At 39.3% G+C, this 17,440-nt stretch overlaps 1 pseudogene; it reads right to left on the bottom strand.

Moving 5' to 3' along the window:
- LOC116900510 overlaps positions 1–17,192 on the bottom strand; it is a 30,328-nt pseudogene extending 13,136 nt beyond the window's left edge.
- Positions 17,193–17,440: the final 248 nt, after the last annotated feature.

Here is a 17,440-nt window from a genome sequence, read left to right on the forward strand (position 1 = left end):
CAGGAAAATTAAGAACTTCATTGATGCAGTTTATCAGATTTAGTCTGGCCCATTCAAGAACCCTCTACCCTTTGATTTATCTCAAAGTCAGCTTATTGAGAGCTATATTGATCATCAAAAGGTCCCTTCCATCTCTGCTGACTAGAACATAATCACAGAAGCATCAACTGTCAAATCTGTAGTCACATCCTCCTTGAAAGAAACATGAGTCACCCAAGACACAAACTCCAGACAGTGGAATCTTTAAGCAGTTACTATTGAATATGGTTTGTCTTCTCTGAAATGCATGTTGATATCTCATGCCATTATGAAATACTAAGGGATGGGACCAGTATACACAATTAGAAGGTGATAGTGGATAGTTGATATACTAGTTCAATTTCTACTGTTCTGACAAAAATTGCTTTGTAAAGTCCTCAGGCTCTGGTATTTTATTTTAAGACAGACATGAACCTGGACATTATGCTATATCTAAATAAAAGTTATCTTCAGTTCTATAGATGTTCACACAAAAAAACTGGACTCCAGCCACATTTCCTGCCTTGACTCTTTTGTCTCTGTTGTCAAGATAAAACATTGAAATGTTCCATTTGTCTCCACTCCAACATTGTTGCCCCACCCTAAATCTCTACCACCTCTTGGTAGATTAACAATGTTTTTCTTCTTACTTTGCATATTCACATTCTCCTTCCTTCTCTCCAGTTCATTCTCCAGCCCATATGGTTGAAGTCATTCTTCCGAAGCACTAAACTTCTTAAAGCCCTTTACTAGCCAACATTACCTCCAGAATGTGGTTCACTGTTGATACCATGACATATAAGAGTCAGTTTAAGCCTATCTTACTCTCCAGTCTCATGTTGGACCACATTTAATATCTTTCTTGACAATGTCTCCTTCCTACTTAGTTTTCATAAAACTCACTCCTGAACCCAGATATTCTCCCATTCTATTTCCTGTATTTGGAGTCTTGGTGTACCTATTTGTCTCAGCTCTATGTCTGGATTATTCCTTACCCTTCATGTGTCTCCTCAAATATATGTGTCTCCTCATCAAAGACATCTTTAATGACTCCAAGCCCTCATACTAACTAATACACATCTGCATATGATTCTGTTAACAAAAACTTCTCAGAGTTATCTTACCTTTCAATGCCTCAGTTTCCCAACCCACAAAATAGACTCTGGATCATGGCCAAAAAATGCAAATAATAGTAATAAAATAAATTAGAATGTGCCTAACATTTTGTCTGATCCTCAAAACAACTGAGTTTGTATTCTGCAACCCAGACCTTGTTTTGTGGGGATGTGAGTGAGTCACATGTCCTTGGATATATGCATCAGCATCTCATAAAGGAATCTTCCAGCTCATGACCTTCCAGGTCTGGTTTTGACAGGGAAGTCTCATAGAGTTTGAATTGGTTTTACTTGCACAGCTATCTATAATATTTCAGTTTTTAAAAAGTCACAGTGGTGGGTCTGTGAGTAACTAATTTTCATATTTCTTATGTTAAGGAATATTGGATTATCCCTTGCCCTAATTTATTTTGTGGTCAGATTGCCTAAAATAACTGCATTGCATTGGATTCCTGCCTATCTCATTGTGAGGTAGCCACACTGCTGGCTCTGTGGCTTTTTTTTTTTTTTTTTTTGTACTTTCTATAAGCTCTGGAAGAAATGTAATCTTTCCCTCTCCTCTTTGCATCATCTGTTTCTAACCATCACTTGTCTTAGCTCTAACTGCCCTGTTTTAGATAAATAAATCCCCTTCCCTGCTTATTTCTTGGATAATTTCTACACACCATAAGCTACGCTTTAATTTATGCCACTATGTTACTTGATTATCTGAGAGGACAGTTCCTTAGCACATCCCCTTGTCTTGGCAAGGTTCTATAGAAAATGATGCCCAAAGCTTTTTGGGAGAACTTTGCTGAGAAAGGTAGTGGGAGAAAAAAGAAAATGAGGCAGAAAAGTGGGAAATGAATTGCAAGGAGACACTTTGCTAAACTGTCCCTCACAAATACAGTATAGCCAGATCCTGATTATGTATAACACAACTGTGCAATCAGGGTTCTGATCAAACAGAAGAAACAGGAGTACAAACAATATCTGCAAGTTCATCCTCTCTCTCTCTCTCTCTCTCTCTCTCTCTCTCTCTCTCTCTCTCTCTTCTCTCTCTCTCTTTCTCTCTCTCTCCCCTCCTCCCCCCTCCCCCTCCCTCTCTCTCTCTCTCTCTCTCACACACACACACACACACACACACACACACACACACACACATATCTAGTCAACATTTGCTCCTTTATTTTGTTTTCAGGCTGTGTTAACTGACTACTGTTAGCTGTCTCTGGAAAAATCTAACTTTCATATCCCAACTCTTTTTGTTTACACAAGACTAAACGTAGCAGAGAGCATGGTCTCTACAGTGGATCTGTTTAGCTTCTTTGATGCACCAAGCTTAAGACAGAGTGTGCTGGAGTCGAGTTCCCACCTGGAAGAAGAAAAAAATAATAGTGATACAGGAAGACTAGACAGGACAACAGAGACAGCCAGGGATCTTTTGACTAACAGGTAGTCCAGGACTGAGAAAATGTACAGACAAAAATAGTCCTGACTAACCTTTCAGATACTTTCTCAACCAACAAAGGACCAGCATGAGCTTCTCTTTTCTTTGAAGCGGTACATTCCTCACTGTACACAGATGTCCAAATACCAATGGAAAAAAAGCCCCAGTTGAAAAACTGTAAACAGCTAATACAAAATCAAAGTCCACCATTAACTAAGCTCCATTTAAATACATTTCTTTTTGGTGTTCACTCGAATATTCACTATTAAAAGAACACACACGCACACACAAAAGTCCAAAGCCAGCTAGAAAAATCTCTCATCAAAAATCTACCTCTAGAGTATGACCAATATATATAGATATAGATATAGATATAGATATACATACATAGAGATAGATATAGATAGAGAGAGAGAGAGAGAGAGAGAGAGAGAGAGAGAGAGAGAGAGAGAGAGAGAGACACATAAATGCAATGCGAACACAGGTTGTTTCTATTACTCCCAGGAGCAGAGTAACCGTTATCACCAACCTATGACAGGACATTTTATTCAAAACTACCACAGACTGTGAGTGGCAAAGAGCAGTAAGGAGCCTGTCAGGGATTCGGGAAGTCCTAGACACTCAGGAAGCTCTCAATTACATCAACCACTCTAGCCTGCAGCTGAGATGCCCTTAATGACAGTGGGTTTTTACAGTGGCTCTACCCAGGTGGCAGAGACAGATGCAGAAAGGCAGAGTAAGCCAGAGCAATTCATTCAGCTGCCACTGTTGTCCACATTACATGCTTCTCTGTGGACAAGGAGTGTGAATTGAGAGGCGCCTCAGGCTCTCTGCTCAGACTCCTGACTTAAAAATGGAAGAAAAAGTCCTGAACCCCAAATTTCCTCACAGTGACACTCAGCAGGGCAGCGTTTAGCTGTGCTTTTTGAGTCAGAGCTTTCTAATGTCCTCATTGGCTATTTTCCATATTCATATCTGGAGCAAGACTACAAGATAAAAGCTGTATGCCATCTGGGAGCCTTTGCAAGGGCTGAGGTCTTAGAAAGCTCAAGCCGTATGAGGTATAGTATGATTTTTAGCTGGGAGAGGCATCTAGTGAGATGTTCCATTGCAAAAGTTGTTAGTAATTTTGGGGTTTGGTATATTTCACTCCAACTTTGAGACCTCAGTCACACAAGATCTGCTGTTATGTCATAAAAAAAGAGAAGTATTCATTGGTCCATGACAAAGTTGGGCTTAAAAAGCACAAGTCTAAGACCATGAAATATTCGCTCTTCTGAGAATATTAATTAAAAACTCAACTGTTCACATGAAGTCAAAGAACTCCATTTCAGGATGTTAGGAGGAAATATGCTCAAAATAACTTGGTTAATTCACTCAAAGCCTTCATAACTTATTTTCTTCATCTGTAAAATATATATATATAATAGTTTTCATTTGACACATGTATGTAGGAATGTGATATGTGTATGTATATGTGTGTCAGTGTCATATGTGCATGTGTGTCATGTACAATCTGTGCAGTTATGCACATCAAGGCTAAAGGACCTTGTTGAAGGTCCTGTTCTCTTACATCCCATTTCATTTTGAGACAGGATCTTTCACCCAACCCAGACATTGGCTGATGGCCATTAAGCCAGTGACTACACCAACTCTAACACCCACAGAACTGGGTTTATAGGTGCATGGGACCATGCCCTGTTTTTCTTTAATTATTCTTTGTAATTCTCAAAGCTGTATACAAAATATCTTAATTATATTCACCTCCACTTCCTCAATACTACTTTCCTAGCACTCTTCTCACTATACTTCCCTGCTAGCTTCATGTCTTCTTTGATTTTAGAAGTCACTAAGTCCGATTAGTGCTGCTCATATGTGCATGGGTGTGAAGTCATCCACAGAGGCATGGGCAACCTGCCAGTTTCTACCTTCCTCCCAGAACCCATTAGTTGCCAATAGCTACTAAGGCCAAAAGCCAGCTTAGGGTAAAGAAAGCCCTGGGAGTCCCTGTCTCTATTATGAGAGAATTTGGAGTGGCTTGTTCTTGCATAAGTTTTACAAAAGTAGCCACCAACTTTTAGTGTTCTTGTGTGTAACCACCATGTCATATACAGGCAACAGCACTCACAATCTTTCCATCCCTCCTTCCAAGAGAGAGTTGGGTGAGAAACAGAAACATGTATTACTGTGTTGTGTGTGTGGTGGTGGTATATGTGCATGTTTATGCAGCTCTGCATATCAAGGCTAGAGCAACTTGTTCCAAGAGCCATCAGAAACAGCACCAATGTAGGTATCCCATATACCTCTGGGTACTCACATTATTCTCTTCGTTTTGAACAGTTACAAGCATCACATTGACCTCTATCACTCAACAGAACATTTTGTTATCAAAGTTGAGAGCGTGACAAACCCATGGATATAAACATGAATGTTTAGAATATGCCCAGTTTTTATGTGGGTGCTGAGATCCAAATTCAGCTCCTTTTTATTGAGTAACAAGTTATCTCCGTACCCCATAATAAGTGTAGACTACTAATTTTGTTATGATAAATTACTTATGCAGTACTTTCATATAAAAAGAAGTAACACATAATGTGACTGAACAAGTCAGTAAATAATGGAAGCCTCCCTATCTGTGACTCCTTCCCATTCATACAGAAAAAATAAGCACTTCCACACCCAGTACAATCTCTTAGTTCTCACCATATACCTAATCCAATTGGTTTCAATCCAACCAATGAGCAATTCATCTTTGTTTGTGGGACTGTTCTTTTGTGTCATGGCCTGAGTATGGAGTGGTCTTCTAGATACTCTATGCTTCCCATTGAGGCTGCATGATTTACGTTCAAGCACAACATTTTTCTTCTATGGATTTCTTTTATTTTATGTGTATCAGCATTTTGCCTTGATGTATGTATGTGAACCATATGCATGTCTTGTGCGTCTGGAAGTACAGAAGGGATATGTGATTCCCTGGAATTGAGATTTCAAAGGGTTTTTAGTCTCTGTGTGGATTCTGGGAACTGAACCAGGGTCCTTCACACCAGTGCTTACCAGCTGACCCAGCTCTCCAGTTCCATGATAATGTTCTTAAGGTGGACATTCAGGTAGACCTAATCTCATGTTGTTATTGTTTTGAGATGTGGTCTACTTGTGTAACCAAACTGAATTTGAACTCAATGGCCCACCTCCTGCCTCAGCCTTCTAAGTAATGAGATTATAAGAATGTACCACCTTGCTCATCTTAGCTAGTCCTAATTTTAAAGTAAACTATAGACTCAAGTAACTTCCCACTTAACAAATGACAAACCCAATGAGGAAAAGCCTGTGGATCCTGTGTCTCAGTTGACATAATGAGGATTCTGTTTTCCCTGGATTCTGAGTGCTTAACCTTAGAAAGATCAGGAGCACAAACCATCTCCTCACTGTCTCCAACCATTGCCATCCACCCCAATTCCACAACAGGTTTCACACCTTTTTATGCAATTTAGAATTTATTGACAACAGTACTTCTACAAAGTGAGGCCAATGGACCTGGCCACCATGCCTTACCTCCCCAAACTTACATTTCCAAAACCTACCATGAGCGCCATTATGTGAGAAGGGTATTTTGATAGCTATGGAAGACCTTTCCTTTTTTCATAAAAGAGAAAATGTGGACAGACAATTCTATTGTGTACTCTGAGAATCCATTCTCATGTAAAGTAAAATAAATGATTTTTCCCCTTCTGGTCTACACAGTAGTTTGTTTACACATTTGTCACAACATTTAAATTTCCTCCAGGAACTGTGATTGTGTCTTATTCCATGTTGTAACCCATGCATCTAACACATTGCTTCACACTCAAATACTTGTCTGAGGCATAGTTGTATTGCTAGAGAAAATCACCTAACCCATTTTAAAAACAAAAATTTTCTCTCTCTTTAGATTTTATATTTTGCCAGAAACAATAAATGTCTGAACCCCTAGGCTTATAATCTGTGTTCATTTTGCTAAACTGTGACAGCATATTAATTTAAGAACTCTATTCTCTGGCCAAGCACACAAGAAATCATTTTCTTGACAAACAGCAGAGGTAGAGTTAGGAGTGAAAAATATGAGTATTTTCCTAGCTCTGTGCACTCAGGGAACTCATTCCATTCTTCTGCTTTGAATTTTGTCTTTAATACAGAGATAAGATGATGACTCTTGCCAGAGTTTGTGGCTGATATCATATCCAACACATTGTAGAGTGTAAATACTAGCTTCTAAATTATATTTATTAGTAATAGTATCATTTTGGCAAGTTTTGAAATTAAATACTTTCAAATATATGAATTTGTGACTGAAGAGAACTGAGAACCATTGAAGACCAATATACGTTTACCCACTCTTCTCTGTCTGGTACGATAGAGATGAATCCTAACACAACAGATGATAAACTGAAACCGAATCGACATGCAGAAGCCCCTGACAGAACTAATAATTATGATCAAAATAGCTTGAGCAACATATTTTAATGATCAGATAAGGAACTTATTTGCAACCCACAATGTAAGCAGCTAATCTTCTCTGTGCCTTAATCTACTGACACACAGACTCCAGGCTGAAATAATCTCTTAATAATGAATAATCCTGCTATGGATATAATTCCACAAAGCAGAAAATGCAAAATTATAGAGCATTTCAGGAGGGATTGGTTTCTCTTTTCCCTGCTTTTCCACTATTTAGAGTTTTTTCTTTAAATACAATTTTGATTGTTACTGCCACCTTAAGGATTTAAGAGGCTATGTAAACAGGTGGGGAAAGAATATCCAATATTCTCACAAAGAAAACATCAGAGAAAAGGTGTCTAAGAGTCTAAGAACACATGGAGGACTATATTAATTTCAATTGATAACCTCTAGGAGAAATGATCTACTAATTATGAATTTAGCTTCTGTAGATTTATAATCAAGTGCCTTCACAACTTAAAAGTTCTCTACCTATCCATCTATCATCTATCTGTGTCTTTCTATTGTGTCTCTATGTCTCTGTCTCTATCTTTCTGTCTGTCTCTGTCTCTTTCATACACATACACAAACACACACACACACACAGAGAGAGACAGAGACAGAGAGAGAGAGAGAGAGAGAGAGAGAGAGAGAGAGAGAGAGAGAGAACATCCTTTATAACATAGTGACTGGTGAAATAGCCAATGATTGAGTTTTGAATTCTGGAATGCAGATTAAAAGTACATCTTATTCAGGCATACCTGGTGATGCAGGTCTGGAATCACATCCATTTAGGAAGCTAAGCAATGGGGACCAAATTTCCTACCAGGGATATAGAATGAGTCCAATGCCAGTTTGGATAATTTTGTGACACCTTGTCTCAAGATAAAAATAAAAAGCAAAATGAACGCTGGAGATAATTCAATGGTGGAATACTTATCTGGCTTTTGTGAGTGCCTTGCTTCGATCCTGTGTATTGAGGTAGTGGGGGTGGGGTAGGGAACTGATCTTCTAGTGTTGGTAAAGGATACCTCAGATACATTAGACATCTGACTCAGAAAAGCTGGGATAAAATCTAAGGAGTGATGAGTAGTGGTGCTATGGTGATGCTCATGATCTAACTGATCTACTGTTCTGCATAAGTTGTATGAGATAATCACCAAGACCAACCCACTGCAAGATGGAACCAACCTTGAGGATTGAAAAACCAGCTCTGACCAAAGTTAAATTGAGGAAATTAAAGGAGAAAACACTGAAAATGTGTGAGGGATGGGACATGGGAGACTATGCTCCTCTCTCTAGGGCTTGTGTGTCTGAAGAATCTGGCAGAAGAGGAAATATTTGGAAAAAGAGAAAATGGAAAGAAGAGAAGATATTTGGAAAGGAGAGAATGAAAAGGATCTCTTTGATTACCTATGATGAAAGGAGATGATTCAGAAAGGAAACAAGGCCATACTGCGATTTAAATTTGGAAGGAATGAAGGTAGACATGGTGGGGTAGGGAGATAAGAGACGGAAGGAAAGCAATTATGTAATTGTATTTTAATTAAATTTGAAACAATTATAATAAAGAAGTAACTGTCTCCTTCAAAGTTCCCGCACAGTGTAGCTGTCTGACCTTGAGAAGCACAGATAAACATACCCCATGCATGCTTACATCCCTGTCTTAGGGGGTTAACTCAGCTCCTTGTGCAGGGACACATCTTATGAAAACCAAACTTTCCCCACACATGTAGTAATTTCAGGGCAACTACTTCTACTAAATCCCTGAACCAAGAAGTCTGAGTGGAATACATCAGTTTTATCCTAGGGAAAAAAAAAACCAAAAGTTTAAAGAAGAGAGCCTACTATTGCTAATTCCCTAAATCAGTCCAAATCCTAATTTCATTCTAAATCCTTATCTTTGGGACCCAATGAAAAGTGATACCACTGTCATTTTTGGAGTAATGTTAGACCATTACAGAAAGGCAGAGCTGGACAAAATGTTGGAAACTACTGACCAAGTGTTACTCAAACCCAACTGATACACACAGATCCTGTGCTTAAAAACTCAGGGAACATTTCAGAAGCGGGGGGGAATAAATATTGTAAGAGAGAAAGGACTTGGAAGTCTCCTGTGAGATTGTACCTTCTAGATACAAAGAAACTAAGCCCAAGAAATCTCAATAACATAATTGCCAGGAGCAAAACAAGACCTGAACAATTCCAGTAAGTTCACAGTCCACTGTAGACAGGAGAAATCTCATAGGGCTCCACCCTCAGACCAAGAGCTATGGGCAATTAACAACTGCTAAAAGAGGGAGACTTAGTCTTCTTCCGTGAGTCAGTAGTTCCTTATCCAATACCAACTGGTCAGTCCTAGAAATATATAAATATGCAAACAATGCTAAATGGAATCAACAGGTCGTATTTGGTTTTTGTTTGTTTTTGTTGTTTATTTTTGTTGCTCGGTTGGTTTGTTATGTAAGTGTAGCAACAACATTTAAAGAAGAGAAGGCCATTAATTCAGAAGGAATGAAGGTCTACATGGTGGGCTAGCGAGATAAGAGATGGAAGGAAAGCAATTATGTAATTATACTTTAATTAAATTTGAAACAATTATAATAAAGAAGAAGCCACTGTCTCGTTCAAAGCAGACATCCCATAATCAGCAAGTAGAACAAAGCTGACTACTTGAAGAAATAAGGACATCAGCATCAAGAAAATAACAGCAGAAGTCAGTGGACAGAGGGGACAAAGACTATAAGATCCATGGTCCTATATGGTTTCCAAAACATGTTGACATGATTTTAATTGTGTCACAGGTCAGGTAATACCTTAATCTTCAAAGTACTTTCCTTCCAAACATGAAGACCTGATCCACAAAAACACATTAAAATGAAAACTGGGTATGGTGGTGTGCTAGTACTGGAGAACCAGAAATGATATGTCTGATTCCCCTATTCGTAATGGATTCTATCTGAAAAAACAAGATGAACAGCACCCAAAGTAAATCAACTAGTACTGCACACACTTGGATATGGAATCACCTACTAGTTGGAATCACCTGCTGGGTCATGAGCACCCTAACAGTAGTCACCCTTCAAAGAAAAGTGACTCCCTCTCCTCCAGCAGCCATTAACAACCAGTGATTCCTCCACTAAGGGGAGCCTTAGGGGCAACTCTGCACTGAATACTAGACATTTTGGAAGTTTTACTGAGCTTAAACTCGTGCATGTCTTCTGCAAATAACCACAACTGTGTCAGCTTGCTGTGTCAAAAACTACGGGGTGAGCTATAAAGCAGAAAAGCCATGGCATCTTCTTTGCAGGTTCTTGGGGACGCACATGGGACTGGAAGCTCCAAGTAGCCAAATGCAGGGAAAGAGAATCAAGTTTAGTAGCCGAGTGGTGAAGAACCAGATGGAAAGAAACCTGGAACCCAACTACCCCCACCCAATCATACTGACAGCTTTCCTGCTGCAACTGGCATTAAAGTCAATCAGTGTGGAAAAACACCAGCCCAGCATGATATTTTACCTTTATTCCCTAATGCCTTTTCTGTACTTCTGTGACGAAAATAGAGAGAAGTATAGTTAACTTGTGGTGTTTATTTATTTGAACTTTGAAGGATTTTTCAAATAATAAAAAAGTCTGGCCACCTGGAGCAGTCTAGTCACTCAGTGAGCAGCCATGGGGAGGTGGGGAGGGAGAAATATACATATATATATATATATATACATATATATATATATGATTGAAAGTTCACTGAGACCATTCTTCTTAAGATCTACTATTATGACAATTTTAGTTAGACCTACCTAAGGCCAGAGGAGAAAACCCAGAGGAACTGAAGACGTGGGCGGGGCAGGGGGGGGTCTTCCAGCAAGATATGGGCATGGCCATTTGCTGACTAGTTAAACTACTCTGCAACTCTGAGAGATGTCTTTCCTCTCCCATGTATAGTCTAGGTGACATCAGATAAGTTGATGACCCACCACCCCAAAAAAAGCCCTGTGAAACCCTTAAATCCTACCACAAAATGTTGTCTTACCTAGAAATGAAATCATTCCAGATGTAAACACTGAAATTTTCCTAAGTGCTAATGCCATTTTCAGTTATTTCAAGGTAATTCTGAATAAGAATTATAAAATAATATATTGTCAACAGCTAAACATGCTGGTAAAAGTAAAACCACATAAATATATCAATTAATGACAAGCAGATATTCTGAGAAATGCTTCCTCATTGAATTTGCCATTGTGTTAATCCAATAGCATATGCTTACACAAATGTATTGTGGTGGTCGTTTGAATATGCTTGACCCATGGACCCATAAGACCTATATTATTAGGAGCTATGGCCTTGTTGAAAGAAATGTGTCACTGTGAAGCTATGCCCAGTGCAGGAGAGTCAGTCTTCTGTTGCCTTCAGGACATGATGTAGAACTCCCTTCCAGCTCTGTATCTGCCTGCATGTTGCCATGTTTCCTGCCTCAATGATAATGGACTGAACCTCTGAACCTATAAGCCAGACTCAATTAAATGTTCTGGCTTTCTTCATAAGAGCTGCCTTGGTCAAGGTGTCTCTTCACAGCAATGGAAGCCCAAACTAAGACAGAGGTTGGTATCAAGAGTAAGGGCATGGCTGTGATAGACCTAACCACGTTTTTGTTTGGAGGACTGTGGATTTGGGGATGGGAGATTTGGAAAGCAGTGGAATGCTTTAAGTGGGGCTTAATGAGCCATCCTAATAGGAATATGGAAGACATTGGCATTAGGGCTGACTTACAGGCTCTGAGCTTTAGTCCATTATCATCAAGGCAAGAAGCATGGCAGCCTGAAGGCAGCTGTGGGACTGGAGAAGCAGCTGGGAGTTCTACATCTTGTTCTGAATGTAAACAAGAGACTCTCTCTCCACATTGGATCAAAGCCCACCCCCACAATAACACATTTCCTTGAATAAGACCACACCTCCTAACTGTACTATTCCCTACAGGTCAAGCATTTTCAAACCACCATAGTGGTACAGCTTAATCACATAAAAAGGTGTCTGTAGTTCTTTCTCTGATTTCTTCAACGGGGGTCCTGTTCTCAGTTCAGTGGTTTGCTGCTGGCATTCGCCTCTGTATTTGCTGTATTCTGGCTGTGTCTCTCCGGAGCCATCTACATCCGGCTCCTGTCGGCCTGCACTTCTTTGCTTCATCCATCTTGTCTAATTGGGTGGCTGTATATGTATGAGCCACATGTAGGGCAGGCTCTGAATGGGTGTTCCTTCTGTGTCTGTTTTAATCTTTGCCTCTCTATTCCCTGCCAAGGTATTCTTGTTCCCCTTTTAAAGAAGGAGTGAAGCATTCACATTTTGATCATCCGTCTTGAGTTTCATTTGTTCTAGGCATCTAGGGTAATTGAAGCATTTGGGCTAATAGCCACTTATCAATGAGTGCATACCATGTGTGTTTTTCTGTGATTGGGTTACCTCACTCAGGATGATATTTTCCAGTTCCAACCATTTGTGTATGAATTTCATAAAGTCATTGTTTTTTTGATAGCTGAGTAATATTCCATTGTGTAGATGTACCACATTTTCTGTATCCATTCCTCTGTTGAAGGGCATCTGGGTTCTTTCCAGCTTCTGGCCATTATAAATAAGGCTGCTATGAACATAGTGGAGCACATGTCTTTTTTATATGTTGGGGCATCTTTTGGGTAAATGCCCAAGAGAGGTATAGCTGGGTCCTCAGGCAAAAAAAAAAAAAAAAAAAAAAAAAAAGGTGTCTGTAGTTAATAGACATGGTACACGAGAGGTGAATGAGGCTCTAGTTGGTACAACAGGCTCTACAGGGTTACTGTCAACTTTGATTTTTGGTTTTAAGATGGGGGTCTCACAACACAACCCAGGCTGGCCTCACACTTGCCATCCACCACCTGGCAATTCTAGCCTAGAGAATGTGTAGGCTTTGTTACATTTGTCATGGAGGAAGAATTTCCAACCTTCCACATGTGGCTCAAGAATCTGTAGATTTCTATTTGCCCTGCAGTATTTGTATTGGGTCTGATCTTGTGGCCTCTGTACTAATCCAGAGATGAATGAAGTGCCACCTTGCTGAAGCCCTCCAGCTTGTCCCCACCAAGAAACGTTGTAAATTAACTGGCCACTGTGAGCACAGAGAAAATGACAAGAAGAAAGTTCAAATGCAGCTCCTCCAGGAAGACTTCTTCCTGCTGAGCTGCCGACTCACATGATTAGGAAGGATATTTTACTGCAGAGATAAGAGGGAACCTTTAGATCCAAGAAATCTTTAGTGTTCAGTCTCAAAATTCTTTTAAAGTTTTCAAAATGTAGAGCTCCTCAGGAGTCTATGGTTGACCACTGTGTACTTTGACTTTCTCGTCCCAAACAGTATGTTTTTGGAAGCGTGACCCCAGAGGCAGGTGCAGTCTTAAAGGTGAATTTCGATGGCAAAATTTAACTGCAAATCAGAACAAATAAACAAGGGTATTTTCAGTTTCCCATTCCTCCTTAATCTGTTAGGAATGCATGCTAAAATAACAGACTTCCTTTTACTTATAATTCTAATAAGTAAATAAATTTAGTAACTTCAGGTAGAGATCATTCCAGAAAATATTATGATGGAGAAGAAAAGAACGAAAACACCATGGCTCCTCTTCCTTCTGCTTCTCCTTCTCCTCCTCTTCCCCCTCCTCCTTCCCCTCCTCTTCTTCCTCCTCCTCTTCCCCCTCCTCCTTCCCCTCCTCTTCCTCTTCCTACTCCTTCTTTTTCTCTACTGCAAATATACTCAGGCTTTCTTTGGTCTGTCTTCTTGATAGTTTGTATATGCTGTCTCAAAGAGTCAATAAAAGCTAAGTGATTTTCAAACTGTGTTTCCCTGCTGTGAAGATTATCCAAAGGAATTTGTATAGCAAGGTTCATCACTTACCAGAAGCAAATTACCTGTAATGTAAGCACAGTGCAGGTATTGAATATTCAGTAAGTCTTGATTCCTGGGTATAACTCGGATAGCGACAGGTCCATGAAACAAGGATTGCCAGTGTTGCCCTTAGAAGTTTAATTTTCCATGGGAAAAACATCATTCAAGTTTTGTTTCCATAATCTAAACCTATAGCCATGTTATGTGGCAGTGACTTCAACTCTGAAAAGTTAACTTTATAAAACTTACATTGAAGGTTATTAAACAATGTAGATCCCCTTTTTTTTCTTACCTGCATTAGAAAGATTCCTAAAACATTGATTTTTTTTTTCTCAATAAGTCTGACACAGCAAATCATTGTTATAATACTGTCATGAATGTTACAGGAGTAACCAATAACTTTCTAGTTGAACTTAAGGTCCCAAAAGAAGGAACTTTTCCTGTAACTGACCAAAAACATATTACTATGGAGGACATAGACTGGAGTACTATTATTTTTTCTAAAGAACATTATATCAAATAGTCTTCTAAAGTCTCATACTAATAAACTAGGGCAATTCTCACCCATAATCAGAGAAACATTTTCATGCGGCAGGGAGCAGTTTATTCAGAGATACACAACTAGTCAAACTGCAATTCAAGTGACTGTTCGAACGAATATCCGGAGACAGAATACTTATTCTATATGCCTCTCCCACAGGGATCAGGGAACATTATGGAAGAGAGAACAGAAAGACTGTATGAGCCAGAGTTATGGCATTATTTCCATAAAACAGTGTCTTCTGGATTCACAATGACTGGAGTTGCCAACCCAAGGCCTGCATGAATTAGATGGTCAACATTCCAGTATGGAAACACAGTGAGTTCATGGGGGTCTTTCCTAGCAAGAGAGTGTTCATAATTGATGGCTGCTGTTGGAGCATCATCTTTTCTTCATTGGTGTGGCCCATGCTCCAGTAGATGATACACTGTACCTATGTGCACTACAAAGCACTAAACTGACCATTGAGGGAAGGGGGTAAAGGAGAAATTGGAAGGGGAATGTGAGGGAGGGCTTCCAGGAAGACTTGAAGGTGGGAAATGGGTAGATAATGATATTGTATTCATGTATGAAATCATTAAGTAATAGGTATTTTTTGAAAGAGATGAAGCCTTTTGGGAAATGGCAAAAGCATAAACAAGGAGTCCTTGTGAATCAATTAGCAATAAGGAAACCTCAGTTTTTCAAGATTATCATAAATAGGTATAATTTTAAAAAATGGAGATAGTATGGGACATACAGTACACTGTCCAACCAAAATTTACAAATTTTTTATAAAATTAAATAAAACTAAGTTGGTTAGATGGTAACAACCTTGTTAATTATCCTCATTTAAATTTTCTATAATGCGCAAATGAATCAAGATAACCCCATTCTACCTTATATGTATACAATGATTATTACTTCTCAATTTAAAAATTCAACGACTTTTAAAAGACTGAGGTGTTTTTGTTTCATTTGAATTTTTAGCTATTTATAAACACCTAGAAATATTATGTAAATGTAGTTTATGGCCTCCTAAAGACAAAACCACTTGCTAAATAGCAGTCATTGTTGAATGCCTATGATATGCTACAAAGTCATGTGACCTTCAGCTTCAGTTTTAAGCTTGTAATCCTCTGTTCGAATGCTTAAGTCAGCGGCCTAGACATGGTAGAGGGAATATTCAGGGCCAGGGGCATTCAAATTCGAAGCCTTCATTCTCTGCTCCTGTTAACATTCGTTTTTCTCCCCAACAAAGCATGTGCAAAATGTTTGAACAGAAGTTGCAGGCAGCCTTTACTGAAAAAACAGATAAGAAGCCCAGGCTTGCAAAGGACTGTATACTCAGCCCCAAATATCTCTATCACACGCCTGAAATTCCCCCTTCATAGCTTCATTCACTTACGTTGAAAATCGGTTGTTCCTCCCATCTCTTTTAACATATGGAAACTCATGTAGAGATAATAAATGGATCTTCAAGGACATCAGCTCCAGAATGCTTGTCTGTTCTGTTCAACTAACAAAGCACTAAACACCTGTTTGGTACAAGGGACTGAATTAAGCCATCCAGGAAGACAGAGATACGGGAGATACTCTGCATAAGGCCCCCTCACAGTGAAGAACTATCTGCTACGGAAGGGAAGGGCCATTGAGTTTAAAAGCAAAGGAGGGTGCTTTCAAGTCAATTATACTGAAAATAGACAGCATTGACACATGGTGGAGAAAATGCCCCATCTTTCATACCTCAAGACAAATGTGAGCACATACAGGTTAGTTGATGTTTAATTTTGTTGCATGCATTCTACTTTTCAAAAGGGGAGAAAAAGAGAAAAGTTCATTAGATCTGAATCTAAATTGAACCTAATACCCCTGATACTGATGAATTCAATATAAAATCTTTCTAAATTCCATTTTACTTTTATCAATGTGTACCCAAAAACAAACAAAACAGCAGTTTGCATCACCTACTTATTCTGAACTTATTTGCTTAATTCCATATTCAATAGATCTTTAAGAAGGCCTGGTAAGAATAAAATCAGGACATCACTAAGAATAATAATACTTATATTTACTTCAAAAAATAACAGCAGATTTACAATGTGACACGAGCTAATGCAACAGAAGGAAGGATCCAATCTATTCAGAGTGTCACTGGGCTATTCTTCCTGATTGCCTGTCATGGAATCCAGACTCTGGCTGGTGTCTGGGAGCTCCCACCCACAGTTTTTGCTCACAACTACAGTAAGTGACACAGCCTAAGTACTACCAAGAATTCATGTATCACTCAGCACCTCACGCTCTCATCTTACAATCATCTAGAGGAAAGGGGCTTAGACATGCAGTGAGTTGAATAACTCAAGATGACAACGGAAGCACTGTCCTGGGCATAGTCTTAAGATAATGTCCCCTGTGGGAACTAAAGGAAGCAGAAATGCTTATGGGCTGCTGCCAGCAGGGAAAGACTTTCCCCATTATAAGTAGCTTAGGCAGGTTTATTTCGACATCTGCTTCCCCAGCAAGAGCAGTCCTGCTAAGGTTGAGTTTTCATTTCTCCCCGGTAGTATCCTCCTGACACTTATTATAAGTCAAATAGCAATACAACACTGTCCTTGGGGAGAATTCGCTCTCATTTTGACTGTCACGTGAGACAGAAGGCAGGGAAAGGACAAAGTTCTTACTGGGAGCTTCTTCTTACCTTCTCCAAGTCAGAGAAGAGCAGCACCATGAGCTTCCAAGTGGGAACAGCTGCTAAAAAGAGCTCCTGGTTTCTGCCCGCGGACCACCTCCCCAGCAATGGTTTTCTAAATCTGCCATTTAATCACTAGACTAAAAGAACACTGAAAATGAACACTACTGTACCATTTACATATTCAACCAGATGAGATTCTGACTTTAGATCCAGGCAATTATTCAGCATTATTATATAAGCAGTCTATTGCAAACAAATTTGCCTCTTGTTGTCTCCTAAATAAT

The sequence above is a fragment of the Rattus rattus genome, chromosome 5 (genome assembly GCF_011064425.1).
Source record: "Rattus rattus isolate New Zealand chromosome 5, Rrattus_CSIRO_v1, whole genome shotgun sequence".
NCBI lineage: Eukaryota > Metazoa > Chordata > Mammalia > Rodentia > Muridae > Rattus > Rattus rattus.